Source organism: Echinops telfairi, unplaced genomic scaffold, assembly GCF_000313985.2.
Source record: "Echinops telfairi isolate 266 unplaced genomic scaffold, ASM31398v2 ScPeMD7_23;HRSCAF=83, whole genome shotgun sequence".
Taxonomy (NCBI): domain Eukaryota; kingdom Metazoa; phylum Chordata; class Mammalia; order Afrosoricida; family Tenrecidae; genus Echinops; species Echinops telfairi.
Window position 1 is genome coordinate 76,444,169 of NW_022103920.1, and position 18,498 is coordinate 76,462,666.

Here is an 18,498-nt window from a genome sequence, read left to right on the forward strand (position 1 = left end):
CACTTATTAATAACCTACCATATGCAAAAAACATGGCCTTGTCTGCTGAAAGTAACGAGGAGGATCTTTGACCAAGGGGAAGATGGATGCCAGACACCTGGGGATCACCAAGGAATACTGGGCCCCCAGATGTTAGAGTGGACAAAGACTCTCTCTCAAACGGATCCAGCCAGCCTTCCCTTAAAGCTGGCACCTGAATTCATACTTCTAGATTCTGAAACTGTGAGATAGTAACTTTGTTAAAGCTATCTATTTGTGGTATTTCTATTATAACAGCACTAGAGAGATGATACATTGGTATCATAAAATGAATGTGTCCATAACTAAATACCCGACGTTTTTACTCACCCCCAAAACGTCTGCCCCCTGTTTTATCAGTCTCAGTGAATAATAATTTCACCTTCATAATTTCTTAGGCCAAAAAATTTGTAGTCGTTTCTGATTCTACTTTCTTTCACATCACATATCCAAAACATCTCTTTAGCACATTCTTTAAAATGCAATCCAACGGAACGTCCCTATTTCTATGGCCACCACACTGCTCTAATCCACTGCCATCCTCACTGGGATCCATACTGCTCCAATCCTCCGCCATCCTCACTGGGATAAGAGCCCCACCATGGATTGTCTTGAATCTCCTTTTGCATCCCTTTACTCCACTTTCAGCACCACAGCCAGAGTAACTCCATGAGAATATAAACCATGCCGTGTCACTCCATACAGCCTACAACAGGGCACCATTCCATTCAGCGTAAAAGACATTGTGTTTACAATGACTCACAAGGAAATGCATAGTATCTTTCTGAGTTTATGCTTTTCTTCCCTTAACTTTGTTACAATCACTTGACCTCTGGGTTTTTTGAACCTGACAGGGACATTGATGTCTTGGGACCTTTGCAGGTTCATTTAAGTTTGTCTGGAGTGCTTCTCCCAGTTTCTTATATGCCTCATATTTCCATTTCTAAAGGTCTTGCTTCCTTTATTGTAAGTCTTTGCTTTCTGTGTCTCCTCTGCTTTAAGGCTCTCTTTAGCAGGCATCTCTTCAGAGAGACAGTTTGATAGTTGTGTCTTTCCATTTGAATGAGGACTCCTCTGTCAGTTTGTCCTACTGTGGTGGTTTGCATGTTTCCTTGATGCTGGAAGTTATGCCACTGGTATTTAAAATTCCATTAGGGCCACTCATCGTGGAACTCTTCAGCAGAGTTTCCAGACTAAGACAGACTAGGAAGGGACACATAACAATATACTTTTAAAATATACGAATAGCAGCATAATAGTGTCTGATGTAGTGAGGAAGATGAGCTCCTCGGGTTGGAAGGCACTTAAAATATGACTGGAGAAGTGCCACTTCCTGAAATAGAGCAGGTTTAATGATATGAATGGAGCAAAGCTTACAGGATGTTCATTTGCTGATGTGGCAGGACTCAAAGGGCAAAGAAACAGCTGCTAACATATCAACCAGAATGCATGACTCCAAAGATGGTGATCTGATATGCAAACCCCCAACTAATTCACAATAAAACTTCTCAAAATAAGAAAACATAATCAAGATGTGGACTGTATACAATATTCATAAAGATTCTAGGCATCAGTAAGCAGAAATGGGCAAGTATTGGATGATCAGATGGTCTGCTCTGCTGGGACAGACAAGTAGAAGAGGAAGGACAACACAGGCATCATCGAAAATAATATTTCAAGATTTATCCTCATGTTCAAGCAGTCGCTGCCAAAACAAGAAAAATTCACGCCTCCAATTTCAATATTGAAGGATTCTAAGGGCAAAATATTGAATCAAGCAGAAAACACCCCACACAAGATGCAAAGATTACACAGACACTATCAAAAATAAATACTCATGTTCCGCCATCTCAACAGATATCAGAGGAACAAGGATTGATGGTTCTGAAGGAAGAAGCCCAAGCTGTATTGATGGCATTGTCAGAAAAACAAGCCTCTAAGCATTGATGGAGTACCGATGGAAATATCTGAGCAAATAAACACAGTATTGGGAGCATTCACCTGTTATCCCACAAAAATGGAGAGACAGCTACCAGACCAAACAAGTAGAAAATAGACATAATTTCCCCATTCCGTAGGAAGACAGTCCAACAGATGTGAGAATTATCGAATAGCATTATTAATATCCTATGGGTAAAATGTTGATGAAAAAAAGCCAAAAATGATTGCAACAGCATATTGACAAGAAACTGTTGGAAATTAAACCAGACTCCGAAGAGAACATGGGATTTCCGCATCGTTGCAGATGGTCGGTGGATCCTGGCTGAATGCCAAGGTATTCCACTGTATAGATCATAACCCTGTAAATAATATTTCAAAGAATGTGGGTTCCAGACATTTCACTGTATCATGAGAAAACTACATAGACCAAGAGGTAGTTGCTTGAACAGAACATAGGAATACTTCTTGATTTAAAATATGCAACGTGTGTGTCAAGGTTGTATCCTTTCATGATACTTATTCACTGCGAATGCTGAGCAAACAATCTTAGAAACTCAGAATTAGGTAAACACTTATTAATAACCTACCATATGCAAAAAACATGCCCTTGTCTGCTGAAAGTAACGAGTATTGAAGCACTTGAAGATGAAGCTTGAACTCCAGCCTTCAGTATGGATCAAATCTCAATAGAAAGAAAGCTAAAAGGCTCATACCTGGACCAGTAAGAAACATCACTACAAACAGAGCAAAAACTGAAGTTATCATTTGCCTTGAACCCACATTCAATGCCCATGGAAACAATAGTTACGAAATCAGATTACGTATTGCATCTAGAAAAATATGCTACAAGTGATAAGGTAAAATAGCTGAATGGAAAATTTCCAAGAGCAGCTTTAAAGACAAAGTAAAATATTAAAAGGAAATGTGTATGTCCTGGAGTTAGAAAACCAAAAAGGAAAAACTTGCTCAGCTTATACCAAGCTGAAAAAACTGGGTCAAAAAAAAAAAAAAAAAAAAGCAAAAAGAGAGAGAGGCCCACAGGGGGCAAAAGAGCGGGCAAAAAGAAAACAGGGGGTGAGAAGAGCACAACACCACACAGTGTAAAGCTCTCGGGCACAAAAGGCGCGAGAGCGCCCCATAAAAAAAAAACAAAAAAAAAACACGCTCTACACGCACAAAAAGAGACAGTCTCAGAAACTCACAGGGCAGTACGATGGGGTCTGCTAGCACCTGGTCCAATACTGACTCACCATGAGTCAACATCGACTTGATGGGTGTGAGTTGGTTTGTTTTGTTTAGGAACAAAAATAACCAGAAGAACAAACAAATGTCTTGGAATAATTGTAACACTAATCAAGAATGTTCTTTAGAAGCGAAAGCAGTGACACTTCATCTCACGTACTTTGGACATATTATTAAGAGGAACCAATCCCTAAAACAAAGGCAGTGAGCGTGGTCCAATGACGATCCGAGGGAAAAGAGGCAGGCTGTCAATGAGAAGGAGGGGAACCGTGGCTGCAACAGTGGGCTCCAATACAGCCCCGGGGTGAGGCCAGTGCAGGCCCGAGCAGCGTTTCCTTCTGTTGACATAAAGCAGCTACGAGTCGTGCAGCACCTAAGGACAGTAACAATGAGATTCAGGACCTCTGCATTTCAGTTACTGTTATATCCATGCACATTGTAGGGCGTAATACTATTTGTTGGATGAATGGATGCTAACGGAAATACTCGGGGACTGGTTGGGTGCTGGTTCCGTGTTGGGCTGTGATCCGAATGGTTGACAGTTCGAAACTACCTGCAGCTCAACGGAGAAAGACTGGGCGAACTACTCCCGTAAACAGTTACAGTTCAAGACCCAGAGGGGTCGCTATGAGTCAGCATTGACTCTATGGCAGTGAGTTAAATTAAATACTGACTTTACTCATGAAAGGATATAGCTAATGTCTCAAAACCTCTAATTTCTAGGCCCGAATTTGTCTTATTAAAGCAAGTTCAACATTAAATGATCTCTTCTCCAAGGGTGATCTGGGTGATGTTTTTGTCATGTTTTCCCCCTTTCCTCTATTAGATAAGAAGACGCAGTGTCGACTTTTGCCATCACTCAAAAACACTTAAAGGCCTGTGATAGGCTTTCCCCACGAACATATTCCCCTGTGTCTTTGAGTAGCCGTCACCCGTCTGCCTTTGAATTGCTTGAGCCAGGAAAACTACTGACTTTATCTCAAAATGCCCAAGTGTTCTGATAAAAAAAAAAAAAAAAAGGTTTTATCACATAGAGAAGTCCTCTTTGAAAGAGCTTAGCTATTACAAGTGGAGCATTGTAGATCTGAAAAATCTTTAAAAAAAAAAAGAAAAATCATTTCCATTTTCAGACGACAAAGCTAGCTTTCTAAATGCCTCTAAACATGACCTATGTTTTAAATGTTCTCCCATGGGGCTTAGAGTTTCCCCAGCTTGCCTTATTTTCTGATGTTTCAATCTCTACCTAGAGACAGGTGACGTTCCATTCAATGGGGCAGTTATACATTTAGTTAGAAATTTGTCGCACAGTTCGGCCTCCATAAAGCTCATATAATTTAACATATTGAGAGTAGAACTGATGTATAGGTATGTCTTACATATTTATACAAATATATATAGTTATATTTCTGTTCTTATAAATATTGGTAAATTTTGCCAAAAATGAAAAGAACCCTAAACGCTGAGCCTGAAGAAGTTAGACTTCCTGTTGCATTGCTCTCTTGCATGGAGGAACTTTGCCAGAACAAAGAACCAATGCACAGTTGTCCCGGATAGTGATTTTTGGCTCAACATCAAGTGATTAACATTATTCCTATGTAGTCCAAAATTCAAAAGCTGGCTATGTTCATACTGAATATAGAGTTGTGTTATTTAACATTTTAAAATGTTACCAAGTTACTTGTTTCTTTCTTTAATAGATGTGCTACAGATTAATTGGTTATATGTAAAATGATATTAATGTAGAGTAACATATTTTCATACACACATAGCATCTTATAACCTCTTGGTCCAACTTTCTATGCTTTTCAGCTTTTCTCCCATTTGCATCAGAGAAGAATTAGCCAGACTCTCAGGTGTGAGACTTCTCATCTCGACCCCTGGCTCTATTTTTAAAAGCATATTCTTTCTATGAAACATTGCTCCATGAAGTGTTTCTAAAGAATCTAGAAACGTCTTTCTAAATAATCTTTGGCTTCTCAGTGCAAATTCTGTTTCTTTCAACTCAATGGCAGTGAGTTTGACTTGGCATTTTTGAGAGCTACATTAATCCTTTTTGTCATAGATACATTGTTCTCTATCTGCTTACAGCTAATGCTCATTTGGCCGGTTTATGAATTTAATTTGTTGCCTCTCATCCAGATGCATAAGGGATATTTTAAAAAACAATCTGACTGGTCCTGAAGTTCAAGAGCAGCTAAGGTAGGAGAGCTGACTTTGGGTGTGTTTATGGTATGTATGGCAAATAATAATAATAATAATAATAATATCCATATACTCGAGTATAAGCCAACCCGAATATCAGTCAAGGCACCTAATTTTACCACAAAAACTGCATTAAAAATGGGCTGAAAAAAACTCGGCTTATACATGAGTATATATGATACATAGATTTAAATTGTGCTTTTTAGTTTATAGATCATTCCTAGATTTGTAAATTGGCTAATTTGATGCTACAGATTGCTACACAATTCTGATGAAAACATATTTTAATTTTATAGATATTGGTGACACATAAAATTTGCTTCTGCAGAGCAGAATTTTTTAGGTTTATAAATGATCTTCCTGATCTTTTCTCCAAATGCTTTCAAAAGAAAATGACAGTCCTGTTCTAAATACAATGAAATAATATACGTGCATGCTGTAATCATAATCTTGTGAAAAAATTGAACAATAGAACTCAAAAATAAATAATACAGAAAAAAAATTCTACCACTATGAAAGGGTAAGTAAAAAAAGGAACTGCTGTATAATCATAGGAAACTCTATTACACAAAAATAGTCAAAGGTGAAGCTATTGTTTCTCAACATATCCTCTTTCTAGGGCTAAACATTTCTAAAGGTAGTGTTTCCATTTCTCCAACCTTGATCCCCCCAAATAATGCGCTTTTTGACATGCATCATGAAAAATAGTCATTTTGGCATGCATGAGGGACACAACACGTTATGGGGTCCATGCACTGATCCTTTTCTTACCAATGCAGTTTCCAATTTTCTGAAAACATTTCCCCAATAATTCTTCATAATGATCCTTTGCCATTTGAGAAAACCTATCAAGATGACCTTTTTGGAATACCCTTCCCCACCCACCCTCCAAATTGCCATAACCTCTTGCACTGTCTTCTACCCATTGGTTTTCACTGGCCCACCCTCGTCACCCAGAGGCCACAGCTGTGATGGGCCCTCTTTCTGCAGGCATCCTAGTCAGACCAATTGAAGTGTACTACTGAGAGAACTGGTCATTTGCTGGTCACCAACACATGTCTAAACAGGCATTTCTAGGAATAAACCTGCACATGTATGAACCAGAGCCCTAGCAGCAATATTTTTGACTTACTGTTGTATTTTCAGTTTTGTTTTGCCGTCATTTATTCTTGCATTGATTTGGTTTCCAACAATCTAAGCCATCACAATCCATACATACATCCATTGGGTCAAGCACATATGTACATTTGTTGCCATCATCATTCTCATAACATTTTTAAAAAATTATTTTTTGGTCCACATTATATTCCTATTCTTTAAAAATAGTTGATACTGTCCAAATAGACTTTTCTTTAGCATTCCTTTCCTTATCTTGCCCTACAGAACTGTCTCATTTCTTTCTACAGGTCTGGCTGGTTCAACAACAAATGCCCTTCTGCTTTATCTTTCACTCCTTAGAAGCATTTGGCATTTTTTCCAACCAGTAGTCATGTAATGAATCTGCGGCTCTTGTTTGGCTCTTCTCCTGGGCTCCTGGTGATTAGGGAACCTAACTGATTCCTCTTTGCAAAACTTGCATGTCCTCTCTTAATGTGTTCCCTCTCCTTCAAATCCAGCAGCTTTATTTTTAATAATGGTACATCATTTTCCAATTAATTGCAACTTGACATTTCTTCCTCTAAATTTATATAGCTTCCCTTTATAAGGCTATCATTATTATCTTCTGTGTTCGTTCCTCCTTTCATACATTGGCGACCCTGATTATCCTCTTTGATCACTTATCTGGAGCACCCCAATAACCTCTTCATTTTTCTTTTGTACTCCAATTTCCCACATCCCCATAGATTCATTTAGAGTTAGATTATACTTCAGATCTTATTTCTAGAGTTGCCAACCCATTCTTTTAAAACTTCACCTTAACAACCCTGTTTTCCTAGGAATATATACATGTTAGTCTCCCTATCTCCATGTCCAAAATCTATTTATTCCTCAGCATTATCCTCTGTTCAAACTTCTTTATTATTATGTTTGGACATGACTCAATTCCTTGCAAAATCATATTTGTGTACAGCTTACCTTCCATTATTACTTATTGTGGGATTAAAAACTAATGGAAGGACGCCTTAGTTACCTTTTACTTTCTTACAGTAATTACTCCGGTTCTTTATGTTATTAAAAACAGACACTAACACTGAGTCTAAGTGACCCAAAGCCACCTGTAGGGACAGAGGAGAACCTCCCAGGATTTCTATGGGTAAAAATCTTTACAGAAGCCAGATGCCACATCCCTTTTCCAACAGAGCAGAAGGTGGGTTTGAACAGCTGACTTTGGGTTAGAAGCTGAGCACTTAACCACTGTGCCACCAAGCAGCCTATCTGTCTTAGATACCAATGGATTATTAAAGGAATAAACAAACATCTAAAATGCTGTACGTTTGCACCTTATTTGCTTTATATGGCATTATGAGAATCCTATGAGTCTGCAAATAAGATAGATGTTGATAGATACGGCATTATAAGATATATTAACGTGTGGTTTCATAGCATGGCTTTTGGGAGCTCCCTACACAATCGAAGAGGGCAGAAGTCTGGATGGTGAAGGATAGAGATGGTGAACGATCATTCTAGGAAGTTTCTGAAAAGGCATAGAACGGGACTGGATTTGGCCTCACAGATCATGATCTTTGTGGCCATAAATAAAAATTGAACTAAAAAAAAAAAGCAAATCCAAAATCTTACACTTAAAACCTTAAAAGTTCTAGTCTAAATCGATAGAAATGCCTCTCACTCTTTAGAAAGAAGGTATACTTGGCATGAGGATGCCTGCAGCTCTCGTGTTATGTGGTGGTAAATGATATGGTATCTATTGTATACTATAAATGTGATTTCTAAACAGTCATACACTCATTTTTTTTCCGAGGGGAAAAGCCGTACAATTATTTTCTTTGAAATATTTCATGTTGAATCAGAAAAGGCCTCAACAGAATATGTTGTGAAGGGAGCTATTTTGAATGTAAACTGAAGCAAAATTAATTAGAAGTTGCTGAAATCCTAGAGAAATAATCCTAATTTTAAATGGACTCCATGTGATGTTTGATTTCATTACTGACAAATTCAGAATGAGCTTCATTTATTATGCCGTAGATGGTCATTATTTTTGCAATGTATCGCACACACATTTCCATTCCTTGCAACCTATTTTTCAGTCTCAGCATTTCTATTTTGACGTTAGAAAAATATACAACCAAAATCTATAAGACTTTGATTAAATGTTGATACAGCTGATTTCAACAAAGCCAAAGCCAGTGACCATACATGGAATCTAAACAACAGCTAGTAATTACAATGTCAAAGGCATGTATACACTGTGTGTTATGTTTCATTGTCTGGCATGCAAATATAGTCTCCATTTCCTTTACACTATATCCAAAGTATAAAGAAAGCCAACCTAAGAGTTCTGTTTCGTTTACACAAAAGAACAAGGTTCAATCATGTTTGATAAGTTGCAAATTACTGGTAATACCACAAGTGTTGTTACAGCTGCTAAGAATGGTCAGGAGGATGTACAAAATGCAGCAAAGGCATGAATCAAAAGAAAAAATCTAAACAAGTTTGAATGATGGTGTATAGTATGGCTAACTTTAACTTCACTAGAGGCCTGGAAATGGCACATAGGGCGCATGCAGCGTGAGGTGCCTCAGCTGGAACCTGGCCTTGTGCAGTGCTGCTGGGTTTGCAACTCTTTGCGTGCAAATGAAATGGCCTCTTCTCCATTGCAGGCAACTACAGCGTTTACAATTCAAACTCTAAGGTTTTTAAGCTGCCAAAGACAATGAAAAGAAATAACAATTGGCAAAAACAGCCAGAGGCGGTACGAAGCAATGTGTATTTTCCTCAATAAAACTGAAGTCTCAATCCAAGATTTAAACAAGCCTGGAATGTTAAAAAAAAAACAACAACCAAAAAACCCCCATGAAACACGAAACAAACAAGCAACAAAAACTCTAAAAACACTACATTTAAATGTGAACTTAAATACTTTAAATACTACCACTTTGAAAAGCATTGACGTAATTTGTGTTGGGCTTCATTCAATATGTATTAATTATATCCTGCTGCGCTTGCTAATTTCTCATTTGATAAAATGTTACCCCAATCCAACTCTCGAGGTAAATGTTCTTCCGAATGGGAAGAAGGTTAAATGAGAGATTGGAGTCATGAAATGAGTCATGCACTCCAGTTCTCATTCCTGGTTGAACTCTGTGAACTCGTAAAGAAAGCCCTGAGCTTCTGTAGGCCCTCATTGCATGTACATAAAACAAGAGGAATGGATGATTTCAAAGGCTGGCAAACTGAAGGTTGTTGAGCAAGTGGTGGCTTGAAGGCATGCTTGATTGGACCCACCATCTGAATTAGGTTTAAATATTTAAAAACCAGGACATTTATACAAAGCTCTAGAATTCCTGCTTTCATTGAAAAATCTGGGCTTGCACTTCCAGATAGGAGCTGCTGTGTGTGAATGAGTAGCGGCGGCATCCCTGGAAGAATGGGCCACCCTTCTTCACTGTGGGTTTCACAGAGGTCATTGCCATTACCTGGCCGATCTAGTCTAAATGTCTGAATGAACATCTAATTCTCTAAAATTTGTAAAACATCTAAGTTTTCACTCAGAGTCATGTTTATGACTAACTTTATTTCCTTTTTTTTTTTAACCATGAAAATACAGGTAAAAATAAATAAAAACAGATGTCCCTGACTCATGGAGCCCCTTTCTTAAGAGTTTTCAGTGGCTCGGCTTTGGCAAGCAGAGTGCCGGGCCTCTTCTCTCAGGCATGTCTGGGTGGCCTGGGCATCTAATCTGCTCATTAGCATCTGGATCTGTAAACTGCTGGGTTGCCCAGGGACTCTGAGAAAACAGATACAAATGACTGATCTCGAATGAGACAAATTGTGCGTTATCGCCCCAACGTAATGATACTAGCTCTAGTCGTGTTAATAATAGAACACAGTGGATGGCGGACATGTACATTTGTGGCACGTGGCATTATGAGTGCTTCTACCTTATCAACCGTAAGAAGTGTTCTCTACAATTTAGCAGAATGAGTCTTTAGTCAAAAAGAATTGCTGCTGGGATTCCAATGCATTCACTCATGGGATTCTTCCAATCAAAACATGCTTAAACATGTCTTAGTGAGCCCTGGTTGGCTACACACAAGTTCCCTCAATACTCTAAGTGTGTGAGACTTCTTCAGGTGCTTTGAAAAAAAAAAAGAAAAGTCCACTGAATCCGGTGGCTTGCTTCCCAGGGGATCTGCTGGGCTCTTTAAAGTCAAAGCAGAGAGGTCACCTCAGAAGTTTCTGGCATCTATTTTAAGTTACAGTGGGGTAATGCTACCAGATTTTTTTCTAAGGACGCAGGACAATCATGAAGGATTATGATGCAGAAGATTGTATTGCTAAGAAAAAAAATAAAAAACAGGAAAACTATGCCAGCCAATTTTCCCCATCACAACAATGTACCTTCTCAGTTTTCTAATGCAGCAGAGACTTTCTATGAGAATTGTCTCAGGAAAGTTTGCCCTTTTCACCCTATGACCCTAATCTTGCCCTCCCTGATTATTTTTTGTTCTTAAAATGCAAAAAAAAAAAAATCAATCAACATAATTTGTAGTGCTAATTTGTAGTGCTTGAAGATGCCCCAAACTGCCATTTTCTGATGGTATAACCTATAAGTTCCCTACTGCCTCCTTTTCAGGAAAAAACAAAAAACCCTTAGTTTTCCCCTGGCAATTTTTTTGTTCTATAGCCCATAATCCAGGATAAAGTGTAAGTATTTATTTTCAGTTCTCCTGAATCACTCCAGTGCCGCTCAAGGGGGTGGTTTTGCCGACTTTAGGAAATACTGGTCTTCTAAACCAAAGAGTGGAGGACTATTCAGGGAAGAGGTAGAGGTGTGGAAATACCATCATCAGGAATGGATAAACCTAGATGGAGACAATGTCAAGAAATGCTGCGTGATGTAATAAAGACTTCTATGACGCACCCCTGTGAAAGTGCTGTGAGGACAGGAGCTTGCATTCTAAAGAAACCGTTCTCAGACGTGAGAGTGTATCAGCACACACAGGGCTTGTTAACCCATAGATTCCCAGGGACAATAACCCAGAACTTACCAGTCAGTAGGTCTTGTGTGGGGTCCAAGGATGTGCATTTCTTATAGCTTTTAGGGGGCACGGATGCAGCTGTACTTTGAACACCATGGGTCTGAGTACTGCCATATCTTCAGTGCCTAGAACAGTGCCAGACATTTAGTAGGTATTTAGTAAATAGTTGCTAAATTAATCATCATAAACCATAAGAGAAGCAATTACTATATTAGCTAATGAGGAAATTGGTGAAGTAATTTATCTAAAGACTCTTACCAACTAAATATCACAGGTATGATACCCAAATTGCACCTGCCACCTTAGCATCGTGAGGAATAATGAAGTAATGAACCTAGAATAATTCGATATGTGAATTGACTGTTTAATATATGTAACTTATTTTTACTCTTATACTCTGGGACGATACCTCTCTGGCCATTTAGCATATGCACAGTTTTTGGTATAGTGCCTAAGTAGATGCGCATAAGCTTTCTGCATCAACCTGCACTTAAACTGACTAACTGGGTGACCCATGCTTCCCAGGCTCTTTCTAAAGCATATAGTCAGATACCAAAGGACCAGAGGCTTACTGCGACGAGGCTGCTGTACAACCGTGCTTCTTATTCCGTTTACTAAATTCCTGGTTCTTCAAGAGACAGTATTGCCTTCCTGTTAACCTACCTATTCATGTTTTAGGCAGTATGGTTATTATGTCCTTTAATTGAATATTAGGGAAACCTTTGGGATTGGAATACTGAAAGTAATCATGGTTTCTAGGGAAACTAAATTGAATGTTGTAGAAAGATTGTATTGAGTCAGTAGCTATAATTAGATGGAGGCAGAAACTATAGAAATAAAAATAACACCAAAAAGTTAAAGATCTTGCATTTGTTCTGCTTTGCATTTGCCTTTAGGACATTCAGCCCATTTAAAGGGGGGTTTAAAGGCACGCTCACTCATCTCTCAAGGTGCTTTGTGCAAGGAAAGCACCCGGATGCTAACAGTGGATCAGCGTGCTGAGCGCAGTCAACTTGGAGGCGGCAGTGTCCTTTCTGGGCGGTCCATACGCTGAGGATAGCTTTTACATTTTTCGAGGGTTTCAAGAAGAGAAGAAAGGGGAAGTGAAGTCAAATGTGACCCCTAAAGGCTTATGTATGTATCAGATACTCCTTTGTAAAAGTTATACATCTAATGAGAGAAAAAAGGCAGTTCCACATTAAAATTTTGTCATAAAAATGCTCATGTATTTATAGTTCAAGTTAAAACATTTCAAGTATGCAATTTGTCTTTTTTTTTTCAAAATGATGATCACCTTTACCTGATTTTTGTTTCCTCACATGCTCAATTGTTGATCATGATTATATCTGATAATTTCCCACTTTAATGATGCTCAAACTATTTTGCCCTCTCACTGTTCATTTACCTTATTGGCTACAAATCCATTCAAGTTTCTATGTGATAGGGTTCTTGCAAAGCTTTATTCCTGATCCAGCATTCTTCATTATCACGCTTCCCAGATAGAATGTGCTCCTGTGGATTGAAGTATTTCTTAGATCGCATAGCAAACTCACATAACTCTTTACTGATCCCACTGTTCAGTGTATCGGCTGGGTCTTCTATCATCTATGCTAGGTGTTAACTTGAGCCGAGCAATGGACTGGTTGATCCCAGTTAGGAGATCTTATTTTCATACTGAGCCAAACTAAAGAAAATTCTGGCATCTATCCTTATCATATCTAGTATGGTTGGCTAGGAAATTTAATTAACTTCCAAGTTGCTTTCTTATAGTTAAGCATGACTTCATTCATAGGAATCTTGGCTAAGTAAGGTAGGAGGGAAAGGGAACAGTGTAAATTGTAACCTTCAAGAATTAGCCAATTTCCCCCAAAATGTATGGACACACTGGTAGTGTGTGTGTTTGTGTGTGGGTGCAGCACAGCATGACCTTAGGAAATAGTATTTTTAAAGGCTGTTTAATCTCCAAGGTAAAATAAAGGTGTACTGTAAAGCCATATGGTAATGCTTTTACAACAGCTGGGCTGAGACAATGTACTGCTAATTTGCACAGTTCTTTTATGTAAGACAAATGCATTTCTTATGCTAAACACAGGCAAGGGCATTATTAATTGCTAATACTGCCCTTGGTATTCTGATATAGACTGCTAATTATATAAAACAGTGCACTTCGGTCTTAGTGAACCATTTTTCTTCCCCTCCAAGATATTCGATCAGAAGGCATTCTACCTCCAGAACAACTTGTATAGGTTAGCCCCCTGGGAAAGTTCTAATTTACAAGACTTTTTATTAAAAAAAATTAAAGGAAAGGAAAAGAAGAATCAAATCTATTGCAAAGAGATTGCATTATATATGTAAACTTCCTAATGAGCTTGAGTGAAGTGCTGGAGGCTACGTGAAACTGGTGAACTTTGAAAGGTTTTACATTTTTTCCTGTTCCTATGTGTGTATATACACACACATACTCATATATCTTTTAAGTGATCTGTATCCTAAGCCCTATAAAGGGACCAGCTGTTGCTTGCATTAAGCTGACTCTTGTAGTCAAATTCTATATTTTCTCTGATACAGGCGACCCTTCATTTTTTACTCTTTACACACACACACTAATAAAACAGCTTACTCTACTGATGATAAACCAGAATCTAGGCTAAGTGCTTGCACATAAAACACCTCATTTGATCTTCACAATGGAGTAAGTCCTTTGCTCAATGTACCTGAGGAGTTACTTAGATTTAAAAGAAAGCGTACTTACAATTTACTAGAAATTCAGACATTAAAAGCATGGAGAAAACAAAATTACAAGGGTTCCAGTATTTAAAGTGATAAATACCCATTATTTATAGGTCAAAACATTAACCTTTATAATTTTAATTTCTCTTATCTTTGCATCTATTAAAATTAAATTAAATGGAAAATATGATTCAGTAAAGTTACTTAAAGCTTTGTTTTACTTTTTTAGTGTAAGAAAAAATTTTGAGCAATTATGGATTCTAATAAATATTATTAATTAACTAACAAATGTCTTCCACGTAATAACCTAAATACATGACTCTGTCATATAAAAATAATTATATTTACATATGACACCAAACCATTTACAAAAGCAAATTCTCACTGTTGGCTTCATTTTCTTGGGTGAAGTGAGATCATAGTTTGAAATCATTGCTAATCAATGCTACTATTTGTATGACTTTGAAAAAGACTCTTCACATCTATGGAATCTGGTTTTTTATTTAAAAAAATGGGAGAGTGGAGTCTTTCATGTCTTCTCACTCACTGCCCTTGAGTTGGTAGTGACTCACAGTGACCCCTCCGTGAGTTTCTGAGACAGAGTAGAAAGCTGTCTTTCTCAAAGTGTAACCTCTAAACCACCAGGGCTCCTTTTCTTGTCTTAGGAAACTTAAAAAGAAAGAAACGAATAAATAACTAGTTTCCATGGAATCAATTCCACCTCATGATGGTCCCACGTGTGTCAAAGTAGACTGTCCTCCGCAGGATTTTGACCTGCTGATATTTCAGCAGTAGATCACAGGCCTTTCCTCCAAGGCTGATCAGGGTGTGCTCAAACCTCTCAGACCTCCATCCTTTCAATTAGTGGTCAAGTGTTTTAAGCATGTATAGCAATGAAGGACTCCCTAAGGTAATTTATAACATCAAAATTCTATAAAATTTCAATTAAAAATTTCAAAACACTTAGATGCATGCTCAAATATAAATACTACTTTCAAAATCTGGTATGTTTACTAGTTTCTTGCCTACCCATTTTCCCAATTTGATTGCATTAACTACTACATTCTTCATTAAAATAATCTTGCGAAGGGTTTCATTTACTTGGATTTACAATCAAGGCATACAGAAGCAGCAATCAAGAAGTAAAACTACAAGTGGCAATGGACAGATGTGCTGTAACAGACCTCTTTACCTTGTTAAAGAAGCAAAGATGGAGTCTTAGAGGCTGAAGGTGTCCTTGACTCAAACACTGGTGTTTTCAATGACCTCATATAAACGCAAGAGTTGAACAATGAATAAGAAAGACCAAATAAAAATGGATACCTGTGAATGAAGGTATTAGCAAAGAATACTAACAGTACCACGAACTGCCAGAAAAAGGAACACAGGTGTCTTGAAAGAGGTACAGCCAGAAAGCTCCTAAGAAGTGAGGATGGCAAGTCTGTCTCACATATGCTGTGCATGTTGTTGGGAATAATCAATTCCTGGAGAAAGACATCATGATTAGTAAGGTGGCAGGTTAGTGAAAAAGAGGGCAATCCTTGATAAGAGAGAGGCTGCCAAGCTGTTATCTAACACAGCAATGGTTGTGAGGGTGGTGCAGAACTGGGGATAGGGTTGTCGTTTTGTTTTGTTTTTGGTTTCTGTTAAGTACAGAGTGGAACCCACCATGTGTGGAACCACCATGAAGGGACCGAACAACAACATTACCCTTTATCTCTGAAATAACAATGATTCTGCAAAATGAAACTATTCTAAAATGAACTTCCACCTCCTTGGCATTGTTTGAAAAAAGATAAAATTCATGTAAGAAATTTTTAAAAAGTTAATGTCAAGAAGAAATTAGCAGCTTTCCACTATTTAACAGGAGAAAGAGGAGAAACTTAAGGAATCATCCTCTGAGGAATATTTTACTTTCTCTTACTACTTTCTTTCCATTTTCTGAAACAAGCAAACAACCAAATAGGAGACCACCACATAGGACAACTCCACCCAGAGGTCAACACATGAAAAACAACCCCCAAGGTACCATTAGCTCAATGATGAAAAGAAGGCAAGAATTAACCACCCCCCTACACACACACACACACACACACACACTGATAAGAAGGAAGGTAGGAAAACCTCCACACAAAAGGTGCCAGATGACATCACAAAGTCCACAGATGGATGTAATACCTCTACATATCAATAGTCTGGATTCAACCATTAAAAGACAGAGACTAGCAGATGGGCTTAGAAAACACAACTCATATATCTGCAGTCTTAAAGAGACACATCTCGAACTCACAGACAAAAGTAGGCTGAGAATCAAAGGATGGTGAAAACTATACCAGGCAAATGGCCACTCAAAATAAAAGCAGGGGTTACAATCCTGATCTCTGACAAAATTTATCTCAAGGTACAAGCAATAAAAAGAGGTGAGGGGCACTGTATAATTAATGTTCAAGGGATCAGTAGACCAAGAACCAGTGAGCATAATAAACATGTATAAGCCAAATGGGAGACCCATGAAATTGATCAATCCAATGCTTCAAAAGATGAAAAAGAAATCACAGGGTCAACAATAATAGTAGGTGAGTTTAATACACTAGTCTCCAAGAAAGACAGATCACAGGGAAAGAAGCTTGGAAGCTATAGAACTAACCTCTACAATTAGGCAACTTGACCTGATAGACGTTTTCAGAGTTCTCTACGCAAATGCAAAAAAATTCCATATTCTTTTCAGGCCCACATGGCATGTATGTGAAGACCTCCTGCTGGGACACAAGTGGAGCCTGTGTAAATTCAAGCACTTAGAGGTCACTCAGACTTCCCTCTCGGACCACTCCACCATAAGGTTGGCTGTATTAATCCTGGTAGACTAGAGAAACAAATCTAGGGAGACTCATGTGTACAAGAAAGAACTTTACATCAAAGTTCTTTTATATTGAGAAAATACCCCAGTCCTGTCCAGAGCAAGTCCATAAGTCTGTTATCCCATATGTCCGAAACCAGTCTATAAATTCCTCTTCAGACTTACCCAACACATCCAATTATGCTGAATTCAGGAAGAGCACAGGCTAGTGGGTGGAAAGTCTTGTGGATCCAGTGGTAGTGGAATAATGCTAGCTCTGGCAGGGATCTCCACATCCCCAAGCTCCAGGGCACTAGCTCCATCAATGTAGCTCTATGTGCCTTGTCAGCAGAAAGATGAAGCAGAGAATGTGGGCCTGGCCTCCATTGAGCTATTTATCTTTGTAGCACCTCCAAATGAGGCCACCAAGCTGTGACAGGCTAAACTCCACACTTCACTCTTAATAGTCTCAAGCTGACACCAGATTATGTAACTACCACATTGAAAATCAACAGAAGGATGATTAAGAAAACAAAGGCAAACAATTGGAGGATGAATAACTCTCTACTGCAAAAGGACTGGGTGCTGCCCAGATCAGAGATGAAAGTAGGAAATTCTCAGAAACCAACTAGAATGAAAATATGATGAACCAAAACTTTTGGGACACAGTAAAAGTAGTTATCAGAGGAAGTTTGAGAGCAATAACTGCACACGTGAAAAAAGAAGAGAAACGTATGATTGATACACTGGCACAAAACCTCCAGCAATAAGAGCAGAGTCAACAGGACAACCCAACTAATAGCAAAAGAAAAGAAATAATAAAAATCAGGCAGAGATAAATGAAAGGGAAAACAAGAAAATAATGCAAAAAAAAAAAATCAACAAAAGCTGGTTCTTTGAAAGGATTAACAGAATTGATAGACCTTTAGCAAACTTAACCAAAGAAGGAAGGAACAAAAATTATTAGACAGGGATGAGGGATAAAACAGGGGAAATTACAATGGACCCTAATGAAATTAAAAGGCCAATTACACAGTACCATGAAGGCCTGTATTCCAATGAATTCAACAACTTGGAAGACATAGATAAATAATTAGAAAAACAATCCCTCTCTAGACTATCTCAGATGGATGTTTAGAACCTCAACACACCCATAGAAATAGACAGGGTTATCAAGGGAATACCACCTAAAAATCCCCTGGGCCAGGTGGCTTCACAGGTGATATCTAACAAGCATTCAGGGAATAACTGACATCAATCCTACACAAACTCTTCCAGAGCGTGGAAAAAGATTGTCAACTCCCAAATTCTCTCTATGAAGCCAGTATAACACTGATATGTAAAGCAGGCAAGGATTCCACAAGAATT

General features: G+C 38.3%; 1 long non-coding RNA gene across 1 annotated transcript in view; it reads right to left on the reverse strand.

Annotated features, from left to right (window-relative positions):
- LOC123521522 overlaps positions 1 to 11,673 on the reverse strand; it is a 167,061-nt gene extending 155,388 nt beyond the window's left edge. The window contains exon 1 of the long non-coding RNA XR_006679950.1: positions 11,574 to 11,673. This is a non-coding gene — a long non-coding RNA (uncharacterized LOC123521522). The remainder of the gene's footprint in view (positions 1 to 11,573) is intronic.
- Between the last annotated feature and the right edge of the window lie 6,825 nt (positions 11,674 to 18,498).